A 23,567-nucleotide genomic window follows, 5' to 3' on the forward strand; every position below is an offset into this window, starting at 1 on the left:
GCAGTTTGGGATATTATAGTTGATATCAATTCTCTCGCATTTCCTTCAATAGAAGTTTTGTGCACAATGCATTATCTTCTTTATATTTAAACTGCATGAAAGGATTCTTAATAAGAGTCCTATAGAGTGGAAAGGGTGAATGGGTTGAGAATTCTTTAAATTATTCTTTATTGAAAAATCCATTCCTTTGGATACTTGTTCTTCTTTATTTCCGATTCTATTGAGTCTAGCTTTCGCTTTGTTTCTCTTGCATTTGGGATCATTATACTTGATGTAAATCCTCTACCATTTCCTTCAGTGAAACTTTCTGTTCTAGTTGCATCATCTTCATTATATTTAACGATTGATCAAAGGATTCGTAACAGCAATCCATTTCGGTCGGTAAATGTTTTGTCCAAAGCAATGTTCCTGTTATTCCTGTATGAAAAAACAATTCCTTTTCTTCCATGTTCTTTATTAATTCCAATTCTGAGTCTAGTTTTCCATTTGCTTCTTTTACTGTTTGGGATATTATAGTTGATATTAATTCTCTCGCATTTCCTTCAATAGAAGTTTTGTACACAATACATTATCTTCCTTATATGCAAACTGTTCCAAAGGATTCTTAACAACATTCCTATACAGTGGAAAGGGTGACAGCGTAGAGAAATCTTCAAGTTATTCCCTTTTGATAAATCAATTCCTTTGGATTCATTTTCTTCTCTATTTCCATTTTATTCAGTCTAGTTTTCCCTTTGTTTCCCTTGCATTTCATATCATTGTAATTGATTTGAATTCTCTCCCATTTCCTTCAATGCAACTTTTTTTACAAGTTGCATAATCTTCTTTATATTTAAAGATTAATCAAAGGATTCATAACAACAATCCTTTTCAATCTAAAAAAGGTTTTGTCCAAAGGAATGTTCCGGTTATTCCAGGACCAAAAAACAATTTGTTTTCTTACTTGTTCTTCTCTATTTCCCATTCTGAGTCTAGTTTTCCCTTTGTTTCTTTTGCAGTTTGGGATATTATAGTTGATATCAATTCTCTCGCATTTCCTTCAATAGAAGTTTTGTGCACAATGCATTATCTTCTTTATATTTAAACTGCATGAAAGGATTCTTAATAAGAGTCCTATAGAGTGGAAAGGGTGAATGGGTTGAGAATTCTTTAAATTATTCTTTATTGAAAAATCCATTCCTTTGGATACTTGTTCTTCTTTATTTCCGATTCTATTGAGTCTAGCTTTCGTTTTGTTTCTCTTGCATTTGGGATCATTATACTTGATGTAAATTCACTACCATTTCCTTCAGTGATACTTTCTGTTCAAGTTGCATCATCTTCATTATATTTAACGATTGATCAAAGGATTCCTAACAGCAATCCTTTTCGGTCGGAAAATGTTTTGTCCAAAGCAATGTTCCTGTTATTCCTGTATGAAAAAACAATTCCTTTTCTTCCATGTTCTTTATTAATTCCAATTCTGAGTCTAGTTTTCCATTTGCTTCTTTTACTGTTTGGGATATTATAGTTGATATTAATTCTCTCGCATTTCCTTCAATAGAAGTTTTGTACACAATACATTATCTTCCTTATATGCAAACTGTTCCAAAGGATTCTTAACAACATTCCTATACAGTGGAAAGGGTGACAGCGTAGAGAAATCTTCAAGTTATTCCCTTTTGATAAATCTATTCCTTTGGATACATTTTCTTCTCTATTTCCATTTTATTCAGTCTAGTTTTCCCTTTGTTTCCCTTGCATTTCAGATCATTGTAATTGATGTAAATTCTCTCCCATTTGCTTCAATGGAATTTTCTTTACAAGTTGCATAATCTTCTTTATATTTAAAGATTGATCAGAGGATTCGTAACAGCAATCCTTTTCAGTCTGAAAAAGGTTTTGTCCAAAGGAATGTTCCGGTTATTCCAGTACCAAAAAACAATTGGTTTTCTTACTTGTTTTTCTCTATTTCACATTCTATTGAGTCTAGTTTTCCCTTTGTTTCTTTTGCAGTTTGGGATATTATAGTTGATATCAATTCTCTCGCATTTCCTTCAATAGAAGTTTTGTGCACAATGCATTATCTTCTTTATATTTAAACTGCATGAAAGGTTTCTTAATAAGAGTCCTATAGAGTGGAAAGGGTGAATGGGTTGAGTAATCTTTAAATTATTCCCTTTTGAAAAATCCATTCCTTTGGATACTTGTTCTTCTTTATTTCCGATTCTATTGAGTCTAGGTTTCCCTTTGTTTCTCTTGCATTTGGGATCATTATACTTGATGTAAATCCTCTACCATTTCCTTCAGTGAAACTTTCTGTTCTAGTTGCATCATCTTCATTATATTGAAAGATTGATCAAAGGATTCGTAACAGCAATCCTTTTCAGTCGGAAAATGTTTTGTCCAAAGCAATGTTCCTGTTATTCCTGTATGAAAAAACAATTCATTTTCTTCGATGTTCTTTACTAATTCACATTCTGAGTCTATTTTTCCATTTGCTTCTTTTACTGTTTGGGATATTATAGTTGATATCAATTTTCTCGCATTTCTTTCAATAGAAGTTTTGTACACAATGCATTATCTTCCTTATATTCAAACTGTACCAAAGGATTCTTAACAACAGTGCTAGACTGTGGAAATAGTGACTAGGTTGAGAAATCTTCAAGTTATTCCTTATTAAAAATTCCATTCCTTTGGATATTTGTTCTCTACTATTTCCCATTGTATTGAGTCTAGGTTTCCCTTTGTTTCCCTTGCATTTCAGATCATTGTAATTGATGTAAATTCTATCCACTTTGCTTCAATGGAACTTTCTTTACAAGTTGCATAATCTTCTTTATATTTAAAGATTGATCAAAGGATTCGTAACAGCAATCCTTTTCAGTCTGAAAAAGGTTTTGTCCAAAGGAATGTTCCGGTTATTCCAGTACCAAAAAACAATTGGTTTTCTTACTTGTTTTTCTCTATTTCACATTCTATTGAGTCTAGTTTTCCCTTTGTTTCTTTTGCAGTTTGGGATATTATAGTTGATATCAATTTTCTCCATTTGCTTCAATGGAAGTTTTGTGCACAATGCATTATCTTCTTTATATTTAAACTGCAAGAAAGGATTCTTAACAACAGTCCTTTACAGTGGAAACGGTGACTGGGTTGCAAAATTTTCAAGTTATTTCGTATTGAAAATTCCATTCCATTGGATATTTGTTCTTCTCTATTTCCCATTCTCTTGAGTCTAGGTTTCCCTTTGTTTCCCTTGCATTTCATATCATTGTAATCGATTTGAATTCTCTCCCATTTGCTTCAATGCAACTTTTTTTACAAGTTGCATAATCTTCTTTATATGTAAAGATTGATCAAAGGATTCGTAACAACACTCCTTTTCAATCTAAAAAAGGTTTTGTCCAAAGGAATGTTCCGGTTATTCCAGGACCAAAAAACAATTTGTTTTCTTACTTGTTCTTCTCTATTTCCCATTCTGAGTCTAGTTTTCCCTTTGTTTCTTTTGCAGTTTGGGATATTATAGTTGATATCAATTCTCTCGCATTTCCTTCAATAGAAGTTTTGTGCACAATGCATTATCTTCTTTATATTTAAACTGCATGAAAGGATTCTTAATAAGAGTCCTATAGAGTGGAAAGGGTGAATGGGTTGAGAATTCTTTAAATTATTCTTTATTGAAAAATCCATTCCTTTGGATACTTGTTCTTCTTTATTTCCGATTCTATTGAGTCTAGCTTTCGCTTTGTTTCTCTTGCATTTGGGATCATTATACTTGATGTAAATTCACTACCATTTCCTTCAGTGATACTTTCTGTTCAAGTTGCATCATCTTCATTATATTTAACGATTGATCAAAGGATTCGTAACAGCAATCCTTTTCGGTCGGAAAATGTTTTGTCCAAAGCAATGTTCCTGTTATTCCTGTATGAAAAAACAATTCCTTTTCTTCCATGTTCTTTATTAATTCCAATTCTGAGTCTAGTTTTCCATTTGCTTCTTTTACTGTTTGGGATATTATAGTTGATATTAATTCTCTCGCATTTCCTTCAATAGAAGTTTTGTACACAATACATTATCTTCCTTATATGCAAACTGTTCCAAAGGATTCTTAACAACATTCCTATACAGTGGAAAGGGTGACAGCGTAGAGAAATCTTGAAGTTATTCCCTTTTGATAAATCTATTCCTTTGGATACATTTTCTTCTCTATTTCCATTTTATTCAGTCTAGTTTTCCCTTTGTTTCCCTTGCATTTCAGATCATTGTAATTGATGTAAATTCTCTCCCATTTGCTTCAATGGAATTTTCTTTACAAGTTGCATAATCTTCTTTATATTTAAAGATTGATCAGAGGATTCGTAACAGCAATCCTTTTCATTCTGAAAAAGGTTTTGTCCAAAGGAATGTTCCGGTTATTCCAGTACCAAAAAACAATTGGTTTTCTTACTTGTTTTTCTCTATTTCACATTCTATTGAGTCTAGTTTTCCCTTTGTTTCTTTTGCAGTTTGGGATATTATAGTTGATATCAATTTTCTCCATTTGCTTCAATGGAAGTTTTGTGCACAATGCATTATCTTCTTTATATTTAAACTGCAAGAAAGGATTCTTAACAACAGTCCTTTACAGTGGAAACGGTGACTGGGTTGCGAAATCTTCAAGTTATTTCATATTGAAAATTCCATTCCATTGGATATTTGTTCTTCTCTATTTCCCATTCTCTTGAGTCTAGTTTTCCCTTTGTTTCCCTTGCATTTCAGATCATTGTAATTGATGTAAATTCTCTCCCATTTGCTTCAATGGAATTTTCTTTACAAGTTGCATAATCTTCTTTATATTTAAAGATTGATCAGAGGATTCGTAACAGCAATCCTTTTCAATCTGAAAAAGCTTTTATCCAAAGGAATGTTCCGGTTATTCCAGTACGAAAAAATAATTTCTTTTACTTGTTCTTCTCTATTTCCCATTCTATCGAGTCTAGGTTTCGCTTTGTTTCTTTTGCAGTTTGGGATATTATAGTTGATATCAATTCTCTCGCATTTCCTTCAATAGAAGTTTTGTGCACAATGCATTATCTTCTTTATATTTAAACTGCATGAAAGTTTTCTTAATAAGAGTCCTATAGAGTGGAAAGGGTGAATGGGTTGAGTAATCTTTAAATTATTCCCTTTTGAAAAATCCATTCCTTTGGATACTTGTTCTTCTTTATTTCCGATTCTATTGAGTCTAGGTTTCCCTTTGTTTCTCTTGCATTTGGGATCATTATACTTGATGTAAATCCTCTACCATTTCCTTCAGTGAAACTTTCTGTTCTAGTTGCATCATCTTCATTATATTGAAAGATTGATCAAAGGATTCGTAACAGCAATCCTTTTCAGTCGGAAAATGTTTTGTCCAAAGCAATGTTCCTGTTATTCCTGTATGAAAAAACAATTCATTTTCTTCGATGTTCTTTACTAATTCACATTCTGAGTCTATTTTTCCATTTGCTTCTTTTACTGTTTGGGATATTATAGTTGATATCAATTTTCTCGCATTTCCTTCAATAGAAGTTTTGTACACAATGCATTATCTTCCTTATATTCAAACTGTACCAAAGGATTCTTAACAACAGTGCTAGACTGTGGAAATAGTGACTAGGTTGAGAAATCTTCAAGTTATTCCTTATTAAAAATTCCATTCCTTTGGATATTTGTTCTCTACTATTTCCCATTGTATTGAGTCTAGGTTTCCCTTTGTTTCCCTTGCATTTCAGATCATTGTAATTGATGTAAATTCTATCCACTTTGCTTCAATGGAACTTTCTTTACAAGTTGCATAATCTTCTTTATATTTAAAGATTGATCAAAGGATTCGTAACAGCAATCCTTTTCAGTCTGAAAAAGGTTTTGTCCAAAGGAATGTTCCGGTTATTCCAGTACCAAAAAACAATTGGTTTTCTTACTTGTTTTTCTCTATTTCACATTCTATTGAGTCTAGTTTTCCCTTTGTTTCTTTTGCAGTTTGGGATATTATAGTTGATATCAATTTTCTCCATTTGCTTCAATGGAAGTTTTGTGCACAATGCATTATCTTCTTTATATTTAAACTGCAAGAAAGGATTCTTAACAACAGTCCTTTACAGTGGAAACGGTGACTGGGTTGCAAAATTTTCAAGTTATTTCGTATTGAAAATTCCATTCCATTGGATATTTGTTCTTCTCTATTTCCCATTCTCTTGAGTCTAGGTTTCCCTTTGTTTCCCTTGCATTTCATATCATTGTAATCGATTTGAATTCTCTCCCATTTGCTTCAATGCAACTTTTTTTACAAGTTGCATAATCTTCTTTATATGTAAAGATTGATCAAAGGATTCGTAACAACACTCCTTTTCAATCTGAAAAAGGTTTTGTCCAAAGGAATGTTCCGGTTATTCCAGGACCAAAAAACAATTTGTTTTCTTACTTGTTCTTCTCTATTTCCCATTCTGAGTCTAGTTTTCCCTTTGTTTCTTTTGCAGTTTGGGATATTATAGTTGATATCAATTCTCTCGCATTTCCTTCAATAGAAGTTTTGTGCACAATGCATTATCTTCTTTATATTTAAACTGCATGAAAGGATTCTTAATAAGAGTCCTATAGAGTGGAAAGGGTGAATGGGTTGAGAATTCTTTAAATTATTCTTTATTGAAAAATCCATTCCTTTGGATACTTGTTCTTCTTTATTTCCGATTCTATTGAGTCTAGCTTTCGCTTTGTTTCTCTTGCATTTGGGATCATTATACTTGATGTAAATTCACTACCATTTCCTTCAGTGATACTTTCTGTTCAAGTTGCATCATCTTCATTATATTTAACGATTGATCAAAGGATTCGTAACAGCAATCCTTTTCGGTCGGAAAATGTTTTGTCCAAAGCAATGTTCCTGTTATTCCTGTATGAAAAAACAATTCCTTTTCTTCCATGTTCTTTATTAATTCCAATTCTGAGTCTAGTTTTCCATTTGCTTCTTTTACTGTTTGGGATATTATAGTTGATATTAATTCTCTCGCATTTCCTTCAATAGAAGTTTTGTACACAATACATTATCTTCCTTATATGCAAACTGTTCCAAAGGATTCTTAACAACATTCCTATACAGTGGAAAGGGTGACAGCGTAGAGAAATCTTCAAGTTATTCCCTTTTGATAAATCTATTCCTTTGGATACATTTTCTTCTCTATTTCCATTTTATTCAGTCTAGTTTTCCCTTTGTTTACCTTGCATTTCAGATCATTGTAATTGATGTAAATTCTCTCCCATTTGCTTCAATGGAATTTTCTTTACAAGTTGCATAATCTTCTTTATATTTAAAGATTGATCAGAGGATTCGTAACAGCAATCCTTTTCAGTCTGAAAAAGGTTTTGTCCAAAGGAATGTTCCGGTTATTCCAGTACCAAAAAACAATTGGTTTTCTTACTTGTTTTTCTCTATTTCACATTCTATTGAGTCTAGTTTTCCCTTTGTTTCTTTTGCAGTTTGGGATATTATAGTTGATATCAATTTTCTCCATTTGCTTCAATGGAAGTTTTGTGCACAATGCATTATCTTCTTTATATTTAAACTGCAAGAAAGGATTCTTAACAACAGTCCTTTACAGTGGAAACGGTGACTGGGTTGCGAAATCTTCAAGTTATTTCATATTGAAAATTCCATTCCATTGGATATTTGTTCTTCTCTATTTCCCATTCTCTTGAGTCTAGGTTTCACTTTGTTTCCCTTGCATTTCATATCATTGTAATTGATTTGAATTCTCTCCCATTTGCTTCAATGCAACTTTTTTTACAAGTTGCATAATCTTCTTTATATTTAAAGATTGATCAAAGGATTCGTAACAACACTCCTTTTCAATCTAAAAAAGGTTTTGTCCAAAGGAATGTTCCGGTTATTCCAGGACCAAAAAACAATTTGTTTTCTTATTTGTTCTTCTCTCTTTCCCATTCTGAGTCTAGTTTTCCCTTTGTTTCTTTTGCAGTTTGGGATATTATAGTTGATATCAATTCTCTCGCATTTCCTTCAATAGAAGTTTTGTGCACAATGCATTATCTTCTTTATATTTAAACTGCATGAAAGGTTTCTTAATAAGAGTCCTATAGAGTGGAAAGGGTGAATGGGTTGAGTAATCTTTAAATTATTCCCTTTTGAAAAATCCATTCCTTTGGATACTTGTTCTTCTTTATTTCCGATTCTATTGAGTCTAGGTTTCCCTTTGTTTCTCTTGCATTTGGGATCATTATACTTGATGTAAATCCTCTACCATTTCCTTCAGTGAAACTTTCTGTTCTAGTTGCATCATCTTCATTATATTGAAAGATTGATCAAAGGATTCGTAACAGCAATCCTTTTCAGTCGGAAAATGTTTTGTCCAAAGCAATGTTCCTGTTATTCCTGTATGAAAAAACAATTCATTTTCTTTGATGTTCTTTACTAATTCACATTCTGAGTCTATTTTTCCATTTGCTTCTTTTACTGTTTGGGATATTATAGTTGATATCAATTTTCTCGCATTTCCTTCAATAGAAGTTTTGTACACAATGCATTATCTTCCTTATATTCAAACTGTACCAAAGGATTCTTAACAACAGTGCTAGACTGTGGAAATAGTGACTAGGTTGAGAAATCTTCAAGTTATTCCTTATTAAAAATTCCATTCCTTTGGATATTTGTTCTCTACTATTTCCCATTGTATTGAGTCTAGGTTTCCCTTTGTTTCCCTTGCATTTCAGATCATTGTAATTGATGTAAATTCTATCCACTTTGCTTCAATGGAACTTTCTTTACAAGTTGCATAATCTTCTTTATATTTAAAGATTGATCAAAGGATTCGTAACAGCAATCCTTTTCAGTCTGAAAAAGGTTTTGTCCAACTGAATGGTCCGGTTATTCCAGTACCAAAAAACAATTGGTTTTCTTACTTGTTTTTCTCTATTTCACATTCTATTGAGTCTAGTTTTCCCTTTGTTTCTTTTGCAGTTTGGGATATTATAGTTGATATCAATTTTCTCCATTTGCTTCAATGGAAGTTTTGTGCACAATGCATTATCTTCTTTATATTTAAACTGCAAGAAAGGATTCTTAACAACAGTCCTTTACAGTGGAAACGGTGACTGGGTTGCAAAATCTTCAAGTTATTTCGTATTGAAAATTCCATTCCATTGGATATTTGTTCTTCTCTATTTCCCATTCTCTTGAGTCTAGGTTTCCCTTTGTTTCCCTTGCATTTCATATCATTGTAATTGATTTGAATTCTCTCCCATTTGCTTCAATGCCACTTTTTTTACAAGTTGCATAATCTTCTTTATATGTAAAGATTGATCAAAGGATTCGTAACAACACTCCTTTTCAATCTAAAAAAGGTTTTGTCCAAAGGAATGTTCCGGTTATTCCAGGACCAAAAAACAATTTGTTTTCTTACTTGTTCTTCTCTCTTTCCCATTCTGAGTCTAGTTTTCCCTTTGTTTCTTTTGCAGTTTGGGATATTATAGTTGATATCAATTCTCTCGCATTTCCTTCAATAGAAGTTTTGTGCACAATGCATTATCTTCTTTATATTTAAACTGCATGAAAGGATTCTTAATAAGAGTCCTATAGAGTGGAAAGGGTGAATGGGTTGAGAATTCTTTAAATTATTCTTTATTGAAAAATCCATTCCTTTGGATACTTGTTCTTCTTTATTTCCGATTCTATTGAGTCTAGCTTTCGCTTTGTTTCTCTTGCATTTGGGATCATTATACTTGATGTAAATTCACTACCATTTCCTTCAGTGATACTTTCTGTTCAAGTTAGATCATCTTCATTATATTTAACGATTGATCAAAGGATTCGTAACAGCAATCCATTTCGGTCGGTAAATGTTTTGTCCAAAGCAATGTTCCTGTTATTCCTGTATGAAAAAACAATTCCTTTTCTTCCATGTTCTTTATTAATTCCAATTCTGAGTCTAGTTTTCCATTTGCTTCTTTTACTGTTTGGGATATTATAGTTGATATTAATTCTCTCGCATTTCCTTCAATAGAAGTTTTGTACACAATACATTATCTTCCTTATATGCAAACTGTTCCAAAGGATTCTTAACAACATTCCTATACAGTGGAAAGGGTGACAGCGTAGAGAAATCTTCAAGTTATTCCCTTTTGATAAATCAATTCCTTTGGATTCATTTTCTTCTCTATTTCCATTTTATTCAGTCTAGTTTTCCCTTTGTTTCCCTTGCATTTCATATCATTGTAATTGATTTGAATTCTCTCCCATTTCCTTCAATGCAACTTTTTTTACAAGTTGCATAATCTTCTTTATATTTAAAGATTAATCAAAGGATTCATAACAACAATCCTTTTCAATCTAAAAAAGGTTTTGTCCAAAGGAATGTTCCGGTTATTCCAGGACCAAAAAACAATTTGTTTTCTTACTTGTTCTTCTCTATTTCCCATTCTGAGTCTAGTTTTCCCTTTGTTTCTTTTGCAGTTTGGGATATTATAGTTGATATCAATTCTCTCGCATTTCCTTCAATAGAAGTTTTGTGCACAATGCATTATCTTCTTTATATTTAAACTGCATGAAAGGATTCTTAATAAGAGTCCTATAGAGTGGAAAGGGTGAATGGGTTGAGAATTCTTTAAATTATTCTTTATTGAAAAATCCATTCCTTTGGATACTTGTTCTTCTTTATTTCCGATTCTATTGAGTCTAGCTTTCGTTTTGTTTCTCTTGCATTTGGGATCATTATACTTGATGTAAATTCACTACCATTTCCTTCAGTGATACTTTCTGTTCAAGTTGCATCATCTTCATTATATTTAAAGATTGATCAAAGGATTCGTAACAACACTCCTTTTCAATCTAAAAAAGGTTTTGTCCAAAGGAATGTTCCGGTTATTCCAGGACCAAAAAACAATTTGTTTTCGTACTTGTTCTTCTCTCTTTCCCATTCTGAGTCTAGTTTTCCCTTTGTTTCTTTTGCAGTTTGGGATATTATAGTTGATATCAATTCTCTCGCATTTCCTTCAATAGAAGTTTTGTGCACAATGCATTATCTTCTTTATATTTAAACTGCATGAAAGGATTCTTAATAAGAGTCCTATAGAGTGGAAAGGGTGAATGGGTTGAGAATTCTTTAAATTATTCTTTATTGAAAAATCCATTCCTTTGGATACTTGTTCTTCTTTATTTCCGATTCTATTGAGTCTAGCTTTCGCTTTGTTTCTCTTGCATTTGGGATCATTATACTTGATGTAAATTCACTACCATTTCCTTCAGTGAAACTTTCTGTTCTAGTTGCATCATCTTCATTATATTTAACGATTGATCAAAGGATTCGTAACAGCAATCCATTTCGGTCGGTAAATGTTTTGTCCAAAGCAATGTTCCTGTTATTCCTGTATGAAAAAACAATTCCTTTTCTTCCATGTTCTTTATTAATTCCAATTCTGAGTCTAGTTTTCCATTTGCTTCTTTTACTGTTTGGGATATTATAGTTGATATTAATTCTCTCGCATTTCCTTCAATAGAAGTTTTGTACACAATACATTATCTTCCTTATATGCAAACTGTTCCAAAGGATTCTTAACAACATTCCTATACAGTGGAAAGGGTGACAGCGTAGAGAAATCTTGAAGTTATTCCCTTTTGATAAATCTATTCCTTTGGATACATTTTCTTCTCTATTTCCATTTTATTCAGTCTAGTTTTCCCTTTGTTTCCCTTGCATTTCAGATCATTGTAATTGATGTAAATTCTCTCCCATTTGCTTCAATGGAATTTTCTTTACAAGTTGCATAATCTTCTTTATATTTAAAGATTGATCAGAGGATTCGTAACAGCAATCCTTTTCAGTCTGAAAAAGGTTTTGTCCAAAGGAATGTTCCGGTTATTCCAGTACCAAAAAACAATTGGTTTTCTTACTTGTTTTTCTCTATTTCACATTCTATTGAGTCTAGTTTTCCCTTTGTTTCTTTTGCAGTTTGGGATATTATAGTTGATATCAATTTTCTCCATTTGCTTCAATGGAAGTTTTGTGCACAATGCATTATCTTCTTTATATTTAAACTGCAAGAAAGGATTCTTAACAACAGTCCTTTACAGTGGAAACGGTGACTGGGTTGCGAAATCTTCAAGTTATTTCATATTGAAAATTCCATTCCATTGGATATTTGTTCTTCTCTATTTCCCATTCTCTTGAGTCTAGGTTTCACTTTGTTTCCCTTGCATTTCATATCATTGTAATTGATTTGAATTCTCTCCCATTTGCTTCAATGCAACTTTTTTTACAAGTTGCATAATCTTCTTTATATTTAAAGATTGATCAAAGGATTCGTAACAACAATCCTTTTCAATCTAAAAAAGGTTTTGTCCAAAGGAATGTTCCGGTTATTCCAGGACCAAAAAACAATTTGTTTTCTTATTTGTTCTTCTCTCTTTCCCATTCTGAGTCTAGTTTTCCCTTTGTTTCTTTTGCAGTTTGGGATATTATAGTTGATATCAATTCTCTCGCATTTCCTTCAATAGAAGTTTTGTGCACAATGCATTATCTTCTTTATATTTAAACTGCATGAAAGGATTCTTAATAAGAGTCCTATAGAGTGGAAAGGGTGAATGGGTTGAGAATTCTTTAAATTATTCTTTATTGAAAAATCCATTCCTTTGGATACTTGTTCTTCTTTATTTCCGATTCTATTGAGTCTAGCTTTCGCTTTGTTTCTCTTGCATTTGGGATCATTATACTTGATGTAAATTCACTACCATTTCCTTCAGTGATACTTTCTGTTCAAGTTGCATCATCTTCATTATATTTAACGATTGATCAAAGGATTCGTAACAGCAATCCTTTTCGGTCGGAAAATGTTTTGTCCAAAGCAATGTTCCTGTTATTCCTGTATGAAAAAACAATTCCTTTTCTTCCATGTTCTTTATTAATTCCAATTCTGAGTCTAGTTTTCCATTTGCTTCTTTTACTGTTTGGGATATTATAGTTGATATTAATTCTCTCGCATTTCCTTCAATAGAAGTTTTGTACACAATACATTATCTTCCTTATATGCAAACTGTTCCAAAGGATTCTTAACAACATTCCTATACAGTGGAAAGGGTGACAGCGTAGAGAAATCTTCAAGTTATTCCCTTTTGATAAATCTATTCCTTTGGATACATTTTCTTCTCTATTTCCATTTTATTCAGTCTAGTTTTCCCTTTGTTTCCCTTGCATTTCAGATCATTGTAATTGATGTAAATTCTCTCCCATTTGCTTCAATGGAATTTTCTTTACAAGATGCATAATCTTCTTTATATTTAAAGATTGATCAGAGGATTCGTAACAGCAATCCTTTTCAATCTGAAAAAGGTTTTGTCCAAAGGAATGTTCCGGTTATTCCAGTACCAAAAAACAATTGGTTTTCTTACTTGTTTTTCTCTATTTCACATTCTATTGAGTCTAGTTTTCCCTTTGTTTCTTTTGCAGTTTGGGATATTATAGTTGATATCAATTTTCTCCATTTGCTTCAATGGAAGTTTTGTGCACAATGCATTATCTTTTTTATATTTAAACTGCAAGAAAGGATTCTTAACAACAGTCCTTTACAGTGGAAACGGTGACTGGGTTGCGAAATCTTCAAGTTATTTCATATTGAAAATTCCATTCCATTGGATATTTGTTCTTCTCTATTTCCCATTCTCTTGAGTCTAGGTTTCACTTTGTTTCCCTTGCATTTCATATCATTGTAATTGATTTGAATTCTCTCCCATTTGCTTCAATGCAACTTTTTTTACAAGTTGCATAATCTTCTTTATATTTAAAGATTGATCAAAGGATTCGTAACAACAATCCTTTTCAATCTAAAAAAGGTTTTGTCCAAAGGAATGTTCCGGTTATTCCAGGACCAAAAAACAATTTGTTTTCTTATTTGTTCTTCTCTCTTTCCCATTCTGAGTCTAGTTTTCCCTTTGTTTCTTTTGCAGTTTGGGATATTATAGTTGATATCAATTCTCTCGCATTTCCTTCAATAGAAGTTTTGTGCACAATGCATTATCTTCTTTATATTTAAACTGCATGAAAGGATTCTTAATAAGAGTCCTATAGAGTGGAAAGGGTGAATGGGTTGAGAATTCTTTAAATTATTCTTTATTGAAAAATCCATTCCTTTGGATACTTGTTCTTCTTTATTTCCGATTCTATTGAGTCTAGCTTTCGCTTTGTTTCTCTTGCATTTGGGATCATTATACTTGATGTAAATTCACTACCATTTCCTTCAGTGATACTTTCTGTTCAAGTTAGATCATCTTCATTATATTTAACGATTGATCAAAGGATTCGTAACAGCAATCCATTTCGGTCGGTAAATGTTTTGTCCAAAGCAATGTTCCTGTTATTCCTGTATGAAAAAACAATTCCTTTTCTTCCATGTTCTTTATTAATTCCAATTCTGAGTCTAGTTTTCCATTTGCTTCTTTTACTGTTTGGGATATTATAGTTGATATTAATTCTCTCGCATTTCCTTCAATAGAAGTTTTGTACACAATACATTATCTTCCTTATATGCAAACTGTTCCAAAGGATTCTTAACAACATTCCTATACAGTGGAAAGGGTGACAGCGTAGAGAAATCTTGAAGTTATTCCCTTTTGATAAATCTATTCCTTTGGATACATTTTCTTCTCTATTTCCATTTTATTCAGTCTAGTTTTCCCTTTGTTTCCCTTGCATTTCAGATCATTGTAATTGATGTAAATTCTCTCCCATTTGCTTCAATGGAATTTTCTTTACAAGTTGCATAATCTTCTTTATATTTAAAGATTGATCAGAGGATTCGTAACAGCAATCCTTTTCAGTCTGAAAAAGGTTTTGTCCAAAGGAATGTTCCGGTTATTCCAGTACCAAAAAACAATTGGTTTTCTTACTTGTTTTTCTCTATTTCACATTCTATTGAGTCTAGTTTTCCCTTTGTTTCTTTTGCAGTTTGGGATATTATAGTTGATATCAATTTTCTCCATTTGCTTCAATGGAAGTTTTGTGCACAATGCATTATCTTCTTTATATTTAAACTGCAAGAAAGGATTCTTAACAACAGTCCTTTACAGTGGAAACGGTGACTGGGTTGCGAAATCTTCAAGTTATTTCATATTGAAAATTCCATTCCATTGGATATTTGTTCTTCTCTATTTCCCATTCTCTTGAGTCTAGGTTTCACTTTGTTTCCCTTGCATTTCATATCATTGTAATTGATTTGAATTCTCTCCCATTTGCTTCAATGCAACTTTTTTTACAAGTTGCATAATCTTCTTTATATTTAAAGATTGATCAAAGGATTCGTAACAACAATCCTTTTCAATCTAAAAAAGGTTTTGTCCAAAGGAATGTTCCGGTTATTCCAGGACCAAAAAACAATTTGTTTTCTTATTTGTTCTTCTCTCTTTCCCATTCTGAGTCTAGTTTTCCCTTTGTTTCTTTTGCAGTTTGGGATATTATAGTTGATATCAATTCTCTCGCATTTCCTTCAATAGAAGTTTTGTGCACAATGCATTATCTTCTTTATATTTAAACTGCATGAAAGGATTCTTAATAAGAGTCCTATAGAGTGGAAAGGGTGAATGGGTTGAGAATTCTTTAAATTATTCTTTATTGAAAAATCCATTCCTTTGGATACTTGTTCTTCTTTATTTCCGATTCTATTGAGTCTAGCTTTCGCTTTGTTTCTCTTGCATTTGGGATCATTATACTTGATGTAAATTCACTACCATTTCCTTCAGTGATACTTTCTGTTCAAGTTGCATCATCTTCATTATATTTAACGATTGATCAAAGGATTCGTAACAGCAATCCTTTTCGGTCGGAAAATGTTTTGTCCAAAGCAATGTTCCTGTTATTCCTGTATGAAAAAACAATTCCTTTTCTTCCATGTTCTTTATTAATTCCAATTCTGAGTCTAGTTTTCCATTTGCTTCTTTTACTGTTTGGGATATTATAGTTGATATTAATTCTCTCGCATTTCCTTCAATAGAAGTTTTGTACACAATACATTATCTTCCTTATATGCAAACTGTTCCAAAGGATTCTTAACAACATTCCTATACAGTGGAAAGGGTGACAGCGTAGAGAAATCTTCAAGTTATTCCCTTTTGATAAATCTATTCCTTTGGATACATTTTCTTCTCTATTTCCATTTTATTCAGTCTAGTTTTCCCTTTGTTTCCCTTGCATTTCAGATCATTGTAATTGATGTAAATTCTCTCCCATTTGCTTCAATGGAATTTTCTTTACAAGATGCATAATCTTCTTTATATTTAAAGATTGATCAGAGGATTCGTAACAGCAATCCTTTTCAATCTGAAAAAGGTTTTGTCCAAAGGAATGTTCCGGTTATTCCAGTACCAAAAAACAATTGGTTTTCTTACTTGTTTTTCTCTATTTCACATTCTATTGAGTCTAGTTTTCCCTTTGTTTCTTTTGCAGTTTGGGATATTATAGTTGATATCAATTTTCTCCATTTGCTTCAATGGAAGTTTTGTGCACAATGCATTATCTTCTTTATATTTAAACTGCAAGAAAGGATTCTTAACAACAGTCCTTTACAGTGGAAACGGTGACTGGGTTGCGAAATCTTCAAGTTATTTCATATTGAAAATTCCATTCCATTGGATATTTGTTCTTCTCTATTTCCCATTCTCTTGAGTCTAGGTTTCACTTTGTTTCCCTTGCATTTCATATCATTGTAATTGATTTGAATTCTCTCCCATTTGCTTCAATGCAACTTTTTTTACAAGTTGCATAATCTTCTTTATATTTAAAGATTGATCAAAGGATTCGTAACAACAATCCTTTTCAATCTAAAAAAGGTTTTGTCCAAAGGAATGTTCCGGTTATTCCAGGACCAAAAAACAATTTGTTTTCTTATTTGTTCTTCTCTCTTTCCCATTCTGAGTCTAGTTTTCCCTTTGTTTCTTTTGCAGTTTGGGATATTATAGTTGATATCAATTCTCTCGCATTTCCTTCAATAGAAGTTTTGTGCACAATGCATTATCTTCTTTATATTTAAACTGCATGAAAGGATTCTTAATAAGAGTCCTATAGAGTGGAAAGGGTGAATGGGTTGAGAATTCTTTAAATTATTCTTTATTGAAAAATCCATTCCTTTGGATACTTGTTCTTCTTTATTTCCGATTCTATTGAGTCTAGCTTTCGCTTTGTTTCTCTTGCATTTGGGATCATTATACTTGATGTAAATTCACTACCATTTCCTTCAGTGATACTTTCTGTTCAAGTTGCATCATCTTCATTATATTTAACGATTGATCAAAGGATTCGTAACAGCAATCCTTTTCGGTCGGAAAATGTTTTGTCCAAAGCAATGTTCCTGTTATTCCTGTATGAAAAAACAATTCCTTTTCTTCCATGTTCTTTATTAATTCCAATTCTGAGTCTAGTTTTCCATTTGCTTCTTTTACTGTTTGGGATATTATAGTTGATATTAATTCTCTCGCATTTCCTTCAATAGAAGTTTTGTACACAATACATTATCTTCCTTATATGCAAACTGTTCCAAAGGATTCTTAACAACATTCCTATACAGTGGAAAGGGTGACAGCGTAGAGAAATCTTCAAGTTATTCCCTTTTGATAAATCTATTCCTTTGGATACATTTTCTTCTCTATTTCCATTTTATTCAGTCTAGTTTTCCCTTTGTTTCCCTTGCATTTCAGATCATTGTAATTGATGTAAATTCTCTCCCATTTGCTTCAATGGAATTTTCTTTACAAGATGCATAATCTTCTTTATATTCAAAGATTGATCAGAGGATTCGTAACAGCAATCCTTTTCAGTCTGAAAAAGGTTTTGTCCAAAGGAATGTTCCGGTTATTCCAGTACCAAAAAACAATTGGTTTTCTTACTTGTTTTTCTCTATTTCACATTCTATTGAGTCTAGTTTTCCCTTTGTTTCTTTTGCAGTTTGGGATATTATAGTTGATATCAATTTTCTCCATTTGCTTCAATGGAAGTTTTGTGCACAATGCATTATCTTCTTTATATTTAAACTGCAAGAAAGGATTCTTAACAACAGTCCTTTACAGTGGAAACGGTGACTGGGTTGCGAAATCTTCAAGTTATTTCATATTGAAAATTCCATTCCATTGGATATTTGTTCTTCTCTATTTCCCATTCTCTTGAGTCTAGGTTTCACTTTGTTTCCCTTGCATTTCATATCATTGTAATTGATTTGAATTCTCTCCCATTTGCTTCAATGCAATTTTTTTTACAAGTTGCATAATCTTCTTTATATTTAAAGATTGATCAAAGGATTCGTAACAACAATCCTTTTCAATCTAAAAAAGGTTTTGTCCAAAGGAATGTTCCGGTTATTCCAGGACCAAAAAACAATTTGTTTTCTTATTTGTTCTTCTCTCTTTCCCATTCTGAGTCTAGTTTTCCCTTTGTTTCTTTTGCAGTTTGGGATATTATAGTTGATATCAATTCTCTCGCATTTCCTTCAATAGAAGTTTTGTGCACAATGCATTATCTTCTTTATATTTAAACTGCATGAAAGGATTCTTAATAAGAGTCCTATAGAGTGGAAAGGGTGAATGGGTTGAGAATTCTTTAAATTATTCTTTATTGAAAAATCCATTCCTTTGGATACTTGTTCTTCTTTATTTCCGATTCTATTGAGTCTAGCTTTCGCTTTGTTTCTCTTGCATTTGGGATCATTATACTTGATGTAAATTCACTACCATTTCCTTCAGTGATACTTTCTGTTCAAGTTGCATCATCTTCATTATATTTAACGATTGATCAAAGGATTCGTAACAGCAATCCTTTTCGGTCGGAAAATGTTTTGTCCAAAGCAATGTTCCTGTTATTCCTGTATGAAAAAACAATTCCTTTTCTTCCATGTTCTTTATTAATTCCAATTCTGAGTCTAGTTTTCCATTTGCTTCTTTTACTGTTTGGGATATTATAGTTGATATTAATTCTCTCGCATTTCCTTCAATAGAAGTTTTGTACACAATACATTATCTTCCTTATATGCAAACTGTTCCAAAGGATTCTTAACAACATTCCTATACAGTGGAAAGGGTGACAGCGTAGAGAAATCTTCAAGTTATTCCCTTTTGATAAATCTATTCCTTTGGATACATTTTCTTCTCTATTTCCATTTTATTCAGTCTAGTTTTCCCTTTGTTTCCCTTGCATTTCAGATCATTGTAATTGATGTAAATTCTCTCCCATTTGCTTCAATGGAATTTTCTTTACAAGATGCATAATCTTCTTTATATTTAAAGATTGATCAGAGGATTCGTAACAGCAATCCTTTTCAATCTGAAAAAGGTTTTGTCCAAAGGAATGTTCCGGTTATTCCAGTACCAAAAAACAATTGGTTTTCTTACTTGTTTTTCTCTATTTCACATTCTATTGAGTCTAGTTTTCCCTTTGTTTCTTTTGCAGTTTGGGATATTATAGTTGATATCAATTTTCTCCATTTGCTTCAATGGAAGTTTTGTGCACAATGCATTATCTTTTTTATATTTAAACTGCAAGAAAGGATTCTTAACAACAGTCCTTTACAGTGGAAACGGTGACTGGGTTGCGAAATCTTCAAGTTATTTCATATTGAAAATTCCATTCCATTGGATATTTGTTCTTCTCTATTTCCCATTCTCTTGAGTCTAGGTTTCACTTTGTTTCCCTTGCATTTCATATCATTGTAATTGATTTGAATTCTCTCCCATTTGCTTCAATGCAACTTTTTTTACAAGTTGCATAATCTTCTTTATATTTAAAGATTGATCAAAGGATTCGTAACAACAATCCTTTTCAATCTAAAAAAGGTTTTGTCCAAAGGAATGTTCCGGTTATTCCAGGACCAAAAAACAATTTGTTTTCTTATTTGTTCTTCTCTCTTTCCCATTCTGAGTCTAGTTTTCCCTTTGTTTCTTTTGCAGTTTGGGATATTATAGTTGATATCAATTCTCTCGCATTTCCTTCAATAGAAGTTTTGTGCACAATGCATTATCTTCTTTATATTTAAACTGCATGAAAGGATTCTTAATAAGAGTCCTATAGAGTGGAAAGGGTGAATGGGTTGAGAATTCTTTAAATTATTCTTTATTGAAAAATCCATTCCTTTGGATACTTGTTCTTCTTTATTTCCGATTCTATTGAGTCTAGCTTTCGCTTTGTTTCTCTTGCATTTGGGATCATTATACTTGATGTAAATTCACTACCATTTCCTTCAGTGATACTTTCTGTTCAAGTTAGATCATCTTCATTATATTTAACGATTGATCAAAGGATTCGTAACAGCAATCCATTTCGGTCGGTAAATGTTTTGTCCAAAGCAATGTTCCTGTTATTCCTGTATGAAAAAACAATTCCTTTTCTTCCATGTTCTTTATTAATTCCAATTCTGAGTCTAGTTTTCCATTTGCTTCTTTTACTGTTTGGGATATTATAGTTGATATTAATTCTCTCGCATTTCCTTCAATAGAAGTTTTGTACACAATACATTATCTTCCTTATATGCAAACTGTTCCAAAGGATTCTTAACAACATTCCTATACAGTGGAAAGGGTGACAGCGTAGAGAAATCTTGAAGTTATTCCCTTTTGATAAATCTATTCCTTTGGATACATTTTCTTCTCTATTTCCATTTTATTCAGTCTAGTTTTCCCTTTGTTTCCCTTGCATTTCAGATCATTGTAATTGATGTAAATTCTCTCCCATTTGCTTCAATGGAATTTTCTTTACAAGTTGCATAATCTTCTTTATATTTAAAGATTGATCAGAGGATTCGTAACAGCAATCCTTTTCAGTCTGAAAAAGGTTTTGTCCAAAGGAATGTTCCGGTTATTCCAGTACCAAAAAACAATTGGTTTTCTTACTTGTTTTTCTCTATTTCACATTCTATTGAGTCTAGTTTTCCCTTTGTTTCTTTTGCAGTTTGGGATATTATAGTTGATATCAATTTTCTCCATTTGCTTCAATGGAAGTTTTGTGCACAATGCATTATCTTCTTTATATTTAAACTGCAAGAAAGGATTCTTAACAACAGTCCTTTACAGTGGAAACGGTGACTGGGTTGCGAAATCTTCAAGTTATTTCATATTGAAAATTCCATTCCATTGGATATTTGTTCTTCTCTATTTCCCATTCTCTTGAGTCTAGGTTTCACTTTGTTTCCCTTGCATTTCATATCATTGTAATTGATTTGAATTCTCTCCCATTTGCTTCAATGCAACTTTTTTTACAAGTTGCATAATCTTCTTTATATTTAAAGATTGATCAAAGGATTCGTAACAACAATCCTTTTCAATCTAAAAAAGGTTTTGTCCAAAGGAATGTTCCGGTTATTCCAGGACCAAAAAACAATTTGTTTTCTTATTTGTTCTTCTCTCTTTCCCATTCTGAGTCTAGTTTTCCCTTTGTTTCTTTTGCAGTTTGGGATATTATAGTTGATATCAATTCTCTCGCATTTCCTTCAATAGAAGTTTTGTGCACAATGCATTATCTTCTTTATATTTAAACTGCATGAAAGGATTCTTAATAAGAGTCCTATAGAGTGGAAAGGGTGAATGGGTTGAGAATTCTTTAAATTATTCTTTATTGAAAAATCCATTCCTTTGGATACTTGTTCTTCTTTATTTCCGATTCTATTGAGTCTAGCTTTCGCTTTGTTTCTCTTGCATTTGGGATCATTATACTTGATGTAAATTCACTACCATTTCCTTCAGTGATACTTTCTGTTCAAGTTGCATCATCTTCATTATATTTAACGATTGATCAAAGGATTCGTAACAGCAATCCTTTTCGGTCGGAAAATGTTTTGTCCAAAGCAATGTTCCTGTTATTCCTGTATGAAAAAACAATTCCTTTTCTTCCATGTTCTTTATTAATTCCAATTCTGAGTCTAGTTTTCCATTTGCTTCTTTTACTGTTTGGGATATTATAGTTGATATTAATTCTCTCGCATTTCCTTCAATAGAAGTTTTGTACACAATACATTATCTTCCTTATATGCAAACTGTTCCAAAGGATTCTTAACAACATTCCTATACAGTGGAAAGGGTGACAGCGTAGAGAAATCTTCAAGTTATTCCCTTTTGATAAATCTATTCCTTTGGATACATTTTCTTCTCTATTTCCATTTTATTCAGTCTAGTTTTCCCTTTGTTTCCCTTGCATTTCAGATCATTGTAATTGATGTAAATTCTCTCCCATTTGCTTCAATGGAATTTTCTTTACAAGATGCATAATCTTCTTTATATTTAAAGATTGATCAGAGGATTCGTAACAGCAATCCTTTTCAATCTGAAAAAGGTTTTGTCCAAAGGAATGTTCCGGTTATTCCAGTACCAAAAAACAATTGGTTTTCTTACTTGTTTTTCTCTATTTCACATTCTATTGAGTCTAGTTTTCCCTTTGTTTCTTTTGCAGTTTGGGATATTATAGTTGATATCAATTTTCTCCATTTGCTTCAATGGAAGTTTTGTGCACAATGCATTATCTTCTTTATATTTAAACTGCAAGAAAGGATTCTTAACAACAGTCCTTTACAGTGGAAACGGTGACTGGGTTGCGAAATCTTCAAGTTATTTCATATTGAAAATTCCATTCCATTGGATATTTGTTCTTCTCTATTTCCCATTCTCTTGAGTCTAGGTTTCACTTTGTTTCCCTTGCATTTCATATCATTGTAATTGATTTGAATTCTCTCCCATTTGCTTCAATGCAACTTTTTTTACAAGTTGCATAATCTTCTTTATATTTAAAGATTGATCAAAGGATTCGTAACAACAATCCTTTTCAATCTAAAAAAGGTTTTGTCCAAAGGAATGTTCCGGTTATTCCAGGACCAAAAAACAATTTGTTTTCTTATTTGTTCTTCTCTCTTTCCCATTCTGAGTCTAGTTTTCCCTTTGTTTCTTTTGCAGTTTGGGATATTATAGTTGATATCAATTCTCTCGCATTTCCTTCAATAGAAGTTTTGTGCACAATGCATTATCTTCTTTATATTTAAACTGCATGAAAGGATTCTTAATAAGAGTCCTATAGAGTGGAAAGGGTGAATGGGTTGAGAATTCTTTAAATTATTCTTTATTGAAAAATCCATTCCTTTGGATACTTGTTCTTCTTTATTTCCGATTCTATTGAGTCTAGCTTTCGCTTTGTTTCTCTTGCATTTGGGATCATTATACTTGATGTAAATTCACTACCATTTCCTTCAGTGATACTTTCTGTTCAAGTTGCATCATCTTCATTATATTTAACGATTGATCAAAGGATTCGTAACAGCAATCCTTTTCGGTCGGAAAATGTTTTGTCCAAAGCAATGTTCCTGTTATTCCTGTATGAAAAAACAATTCCTTTTCTTCCATGTTCTTTATTAATTCCAATTCTGAGTCTAGTTTTCCATTTGCTTCTTTTACTGTTTGGGATATTATAGTTGATATTAATTCTCTCGCATTTCCTTCAATAGAAGTTTTGTACACAATACATTATCTTCCTTATATGCAAACTGTTCCAAAGGATTCTTAACAACATTCCTATACAGTGGAAAGGGTGACAGCGTAGAGAAATCTTCAAGTT

The sequence above is a fragment of the Sminthopsis crassicaudata genome, chromosome 6 (assembly GCF_048593235.1).
Source record: "Sminthopsis crassicaudata isolate SCR6 chromosome 6, ASM4859323v1, whole genome shotgun sequence".
In the NCBI taxonomy this organism is placed as follows: domain Eukaryota; kingdom Metazoa; phylum Chordata; class Mammalia; order Dasyuromorphia; family Dasyuridae; genus Sminthopsis; species Sminthopsis crassicaudata.